The following is a 5,996-nucleotide window of genomic DNA, read 5'->3' as shown; positions in this document are numbered from 1 at the left end:
TATCCATCCATTCCTTCTTACCTTGTTTGGGATTCATTGGTTCTCTTGTATCATAGAATTTGTTCTTTCCTTCTTTCCAGAAATGATGAATAATTATTTTCCTGTCTGAATAATTTCTTTTCCCTTTCTACTTTCTTCTTGAACTCCAAGTGTAAGTTTTGAGACTCTTACTCTTCCCCAAAATAAGCTTCTTACAGTCACTTCATCTTTATCAAAAGCCATAGTATAAATATATTCTGTGGAGGAGTTTCTGGACTTGCCCTTATAATCCACCTGGACCATGATCTTCCTGAATTGTCCTCTGTTGTGAAAAGACAATTGCTTAGAGTTTAAAAAAAATACAATAGCACAATATAAGGTTTTACATTGATGAATTCATTGGTGGTACTCATGGCAACCTGATTCTTAGCAATATGGCCAAGTTCTCAATTATCCGTAATATAATTGAAACTTAAAATGATCCAGCCTTGTTGGTCATAGAAAATGAAAGAATGTTCCATGATGGAAAAGGAGGGAGTAGTGTCACCAGTCAATGCTGTCTGCAGATTTTTTATGTAATTACTGGGAATTTGGGCCATCACACATTGATAAGGAGTTTCTAGGACTGCCAATGTATGGTATGAGTATAAAGTTAATTTTTAAAAGGGATTTACAATTCACATTTATCATTTGATTTTAAAAAGCCTCCTTTTCACTCCTTAATAAAGAGACACGATGACTAATCTGCTAGTCATAGGCCTATGAAGTCATAAAAAATAAGGAAATGGATAAGCTGATTCATAGCTAGTGGAAGTCCCCATCTGGAAATATTTGAAAGATTGTTTATCAGAGTAAATATTCAAATGCCTCTGCTTTGGTGTATTTCTTAACATTTGGAAGGAACATACCCTGAATGAAAACCTGTAGGTAAGTACGTGGGAATAGCATTCAGTATGGCTGCATCCATTTTTGCCAGATCACCTTGTAAAATGAGTGAAACCTGCTATTGCCAGAGATCTCGGTTTTGCCAAGAACTTGCAATAGCAGGAAGCATGGGCAAGCTGTGAACCCTCAGTATATTAAAAAACAGTGGCATACTGCAATCAGTTACTTTTGCCTTAGTAACCTTGAGCGAGAAAAACTAATCAGCAGTTTTAAGCAGGCTGGACAGGATGGGAGGAGAGTGAGGGTGCCATTTGTTTACATGGAACAGCTTGAAGATAAAATAATCCTGGAATATATACAGAATACCATTCCAACTGATATTTATTGCCTGCCTACTCTGTGCAACTCAGTTCCAGTTCTCATAGCACTTGCATTGGTCACAAAAAGGATCAAGAGTCATTGCAAGGGCAGCCTGGGAAAACAACAAATAAGTAAAACTCTTAAGTTTAATACAACCTTTACTGAGAGCTTGTATGTTGCAGCACTGACTGTGCTCTGCATTAGGAATAAAGAAGAAAAAGGCATGGCTCCACCCTCGTGTAATCATATGAACTAATGCAGTCATATAAATCAATTTAAGACATGCTATTCCAGATTTCCTGTCACATTGCGAGTTGACTGTACCTTGGCATGTGAGCCAGATTTGCCACACCCTGATTAAAAAAAAAATGAGGCTGACATTGCTTTTGACAGAGAAAGCTCCTTTGTGAGGTCCTGGCTCTTGGGAAAGGGTGTGCCTCACACGTGATTCAGTTCTCAGAGACAGGGAGAGGAAGCTGGAAATGCTTTTCCAGGGAGACTGTACTGATGAGGCAGCAATCAGTCTTCAATCCCCAAGAAACAAAGAGTCTTTGATTTCAGTGTCAGCTGCAAGGCCATACTTGTTCGTGCTTCAACTTACGCTGCCCAGACTACCAGATAAAGTTCATTGCCACTCTCTTCCTCGCCAACAGTAAGCAAAAGCAGGAACTCCTGAGAGAGAAATGCTTGCCCAGAAACAGAGGAGAAGTTGGAAGAAGGCTATATGGTTTTTGTTCTTTGTTGTTGTTGTTGTTGTTTTTTCTTTACTAAGGAATGACAAAGCAGTATGCTCCATGCTCCATAAAAACTTCAAAAACAGAGCTTCTAAGAAGGGAATAAAGAACCGACCAGTTAGTATTCCAATTAAATGAAAGTATAAGTACAGACTTTCTTATTCATAAAATCTTTTTTTTTTCTCATTTCCTGGCTTAAAAATGTTTTTCGGATTGCCATCCATATTAATGAAGAACATGTTGAAACCTTTCACAAAGATCTCACTTTTACACTGGACACATTGGCTTCACCAAGTTTACCCAAGATAGATGATGACCTAAAAGGTATGTTCATTTTCTCTACCTGCTATTTTCTGCCAAAGCTGTTGTTCTTTCTATTTTTCATTGCTTATTCTTTCTTTTTGGTATCTATAAAGATGACGTGACAAGTATGTAGGACATTATGGCAAGAAGTACTAATATGGTTTATTTGAGGTCAGTGCATGGCAAGAACTGGATGTGACATACAGGGCAGCGCTGGGGGTGTAGTTCATTAAAAATACTGAATATAATAGTCTCCCCCTTATCCATGGGGTTTAAGTCCCCAGATCCCCACTGGATGGCTGAAATTGTGAATAGTACTGAACACTTTTATATACTATGTTTTTTCCTGTACCTACATACCTATGAAAGTTTAACTTATAAATTAGGCACAGTAAGAGATTAACAATAATAATAATAAAATAGAATAATTATCACACTATACTGTAATAAAAGTTATGTGAATGTGGTCTCTCAAAAATCTTACTGTACTGTACTCACCCTTGTGATGGTGTGAGATGATAAAATGCTATGTGATGAGATGAACTGAGGTGAATGACATAGGCGTTGTGATGTAGCATGAGATACTATTGACCTTCTGAAGGTACATCAGAAGGAGAATCACCTGCTGCTGGATGGTGGGGTTGACTGTGGGTAATGGAAACCAAGGAAAGGGAAACCAGGGGTAAAGGGCGGGACTACTGTGAACTGAGATTCATGGAGAAAATGGTGAGCCTACAATTCCACTTGGTCTCTCTTCTCTTTCTTAATGAGAGGATCCAAGCGAATGTAAAGTCTATTATTGCATAAATCAAGGATATGCCCGTACAAGTGGAAGGCTGGAGAGAGAACATTTCAGAAAAATGATCTTATCCTCGGTAGGGAAGGAGCTCTAACACTCTAGGGAAGGTAGGAAGAGCACATAAAAGATAGTTATTGTCATGGAAAATAGTCATGAATAGAATATTTGAATCAGAAAGAGAGGGACAGCTTTGGAAAGTTCTCAGCCTTTTAGAGATTTAGCTTCAGGAAACTAAAATAAATCCACAAGTCTACTCTGACTCGTTATGCTCCTCTCTAAGTTTGGAGCAGCTTCCAACATTTTATCCTTTGCACTTTCAAATGTTGTGAAATATCTCCGAGAAAGCCTTTTGGGTGAAGGTTTTCTTTTAGCTGGCATCATTTCCTCTGGGACTTCTCCATCTTTCAGGCACAATCACTTTTTCCATTTATGATGAAATGTTTGCCTTCACTCATCCCCTCTGGCTACATATACATCCACAGTGTCAACTTTCTCACCGTCAGCTCTCTGTTCTGAAATTCCATTTACAGTTGATTCAATTTTACTTCCCCTGCTCTCAGTTATGGTTTCTTTATTACACTTTAATCTTTCTTGGCCAATTCTCTCAAGGATCCATTTTTGCATAACGTCCTGGGAGATAAGGAGGCAACACAACTACACACTTTGCCATGTGTGAGTGAAATGAATACTTATTTAATTATACCCAGTTGACATATCATGGTAACTGAAATTGGAACTGTGTTGTTGGGGAACTGGTGTTAATCACCTAAATCTTGGTAACCAAATTTCATGCATATTGGAAATGTGCAAAGTGAGGACTTCCTACATATTCAAAGGGTTTACCTTATAACTGCCCATGTGCTACTTGGCCCAGTTTTAATTTTTGTATGTTTACGAAATTTGCTTTAAGGATAATTCAAAATTGAGGATATTTTTCCCCACTTGTTGGAATGGTTTTCTTACTAATTCATTTTAAGGAGGTCTTACTGGTTTTGTTATTCTTTACCTTTATCTTGGTGAACTGTATTGCATGATTCCCTGCATTAAATTAAATGCTGTTTGACCTTAGTGAGTGTCTATAAAATTTTGGTTTCCCATGAAAATGAGGTGTAGGTTTAGAGTCTAAACAAAGAGTTATTATTCCCACAACATCATAAAAAGAAAATCCGAAATATTCTGCTTCCCATTTGCTAACTGGGGCTGTAGATATTTAACTTTTTAGCAATTATATAAGTACACTCATTTAGAATGGCACAAATATCTTATTAGAAAGAAAACAATAGGCCCAGTCCAAACCCTTGGGAAGCAACAAAAGTGGTCATAAGAGGGAAATATATAGTAATACAGCCCTACCTCAAGAAGCAAGACTTCTTTGAAACTTCACATACACAACCTAACCTTACACCTAAAGGAACTAGAAAAGGAACAGCAAGTAAAGTCTAAAGCCAGCAGAAAAAGGGAAATAATAAAGATTTGAGCAGAAATAAATGATACAGAAATAAACAAACAAAAAAACACAGTAGAATAGATCAATGAAACCAGGAGCTGGTTCTTTGAAAGAATTAATAAAACTGATAAACCCCTTATAATACTGATAAGCCAGTCTTATCAAAAAGAAAAGGAGAAAGGACCTAAATAAATAAAATCACGAATGAAAGAGGAGCGATCACAACCAACACCACAGAAATACAAACAATTATGAGAATATTATGAAAAATTATGTGTCAACAAATTGGGCAATTGGAAGAAATGGACAAATTCCTAGAAACATAAACTACCAAAACTGAAACAGAAAGAAATAGAAAATTTGAAAAGACCCATACCCAGCAAAGAAACTGAAGCAGTAATCAAAAATCTCCCAACAAACAAAAATCTAGGACTAAATGGCTTCCCAGGGGAATTCTACCAAACACTTAAAGAACTAATACCTATTCTTCTCGAACTGTTCCAAAAAATAGAAATGGAAGGAAAACTTCCAAACTCATTCTACAAGGCTAGGATTACCTTGATCCCAAAACTAGATGAAGACCCCACTAAAAAGGAGAATTATAGGGGTGCCTGGGTGGCTCAGTCGGTTAAGCGGCTGCATTCGGCTCAGGTCATGATCCTGGGGTCCTGGGATCGAGCCCCGCATCCGACTCCCTGCTCAGCGGAGAGCCTGCTTCTCCCTCTCCCTCTGCCTGCCACTCTGCCTATTTGTGCTCTCTATCTGTCAAATAAATAAATAAAAATCTTAAAAAAAAAAAAAAAAGGAGAATTATAGGCCAATATCCCTGATGGACATGGATGCAAAAATTCTCAACAAGATACTGGCAAATCGAATCCAACAGTACATTAAAAGAATTATTCACCACAATCAAGTGGAATTTATTCCTGGGCTGCAAGGGTGGTTTAATATTTGCAAATCAATCAATGTGATACACCATATTAATAAAAGAAAGGATAAGAACCATATATGATCCTCTCAGTAGATTGCAGAAAAAGCATATGACAAAGTGCAGCATCCATTCTTGATAAAAACCCTCAACAAAGTAAGGATAGAGGGAGCATACCTCAACATCATAAAGGCCATATACAAAAGACCCACAGCTAATATCATCCTCAATAGGGAGAAACTAAGAGCTTTTCCTTTACAGTCAAGAGCAAGACAGGGATGTCATCTCTTATCATTGTTATTTAGCATAGTACTGCAAGTCCTAGCTTCACCAATCAGACAACAAAAAGAAATAAAAGCCATCCAAATTGGTAAGGAAGAAGTCAAAATTTCACTATTCGTAGATGACATGATACTCTATGTAGAAAACTGAAAGACTTCACAAAAAAATTGCTAGAACTGATATGTAAGTTCAACAGTCACAGGATACAAAATCAACGTAATGAAATCCGTTCCATTTCTATACACCAATAATGAAGCAGCAGAAAGAGAAATCAAAGAG

At 37.3% G+C, this 5,996-nt stretch overlaps 1 protein-coding gene across 3 annotated transcripts in view; it reads left to right on the top strand.

The window, feature by feature from the left end:
• Positions 1-775: 775 nt before the first annotated feature.
• LRAT (lecithin retinol acyltransferase) overlaps positions 776-5,996 on the top strand; it is a 51,270-nt gene continuing 46,049 nt past the window's right edge. The window contains exons 1-2 of one of the 3 annotated variants that reach the window (XM_081811671.1): positions 776-906; positions 2,193-2,282. The gene's annotated coding sequence lies outside the window, so the exon portion shown is untranslated. The other 2 variants (XM_081811678.1, XM_081811665.1) reach the window with 2 other exon arrangements.

Source organism: Leptonychotes weddellii, chromosome 2, assembly GCF_054177405.1.
Source record: "Leptonychotes weddellii isolate Sample4059 chromosome 2, ASM5417740v2, whole genome shotgun sequence".
Taxonomy (NCBI): Eukaryota; Metazoa; Chordata; class Mammalia; order Carnivora; family Phocidae; genus Leptonychotes; species Leptonychotes weddellii.
The sequence above is the reverse complement of the archived record's forward strand: the minus strand, read 5'-3'. Positions and strand labels throughout refer to the sequence as shown.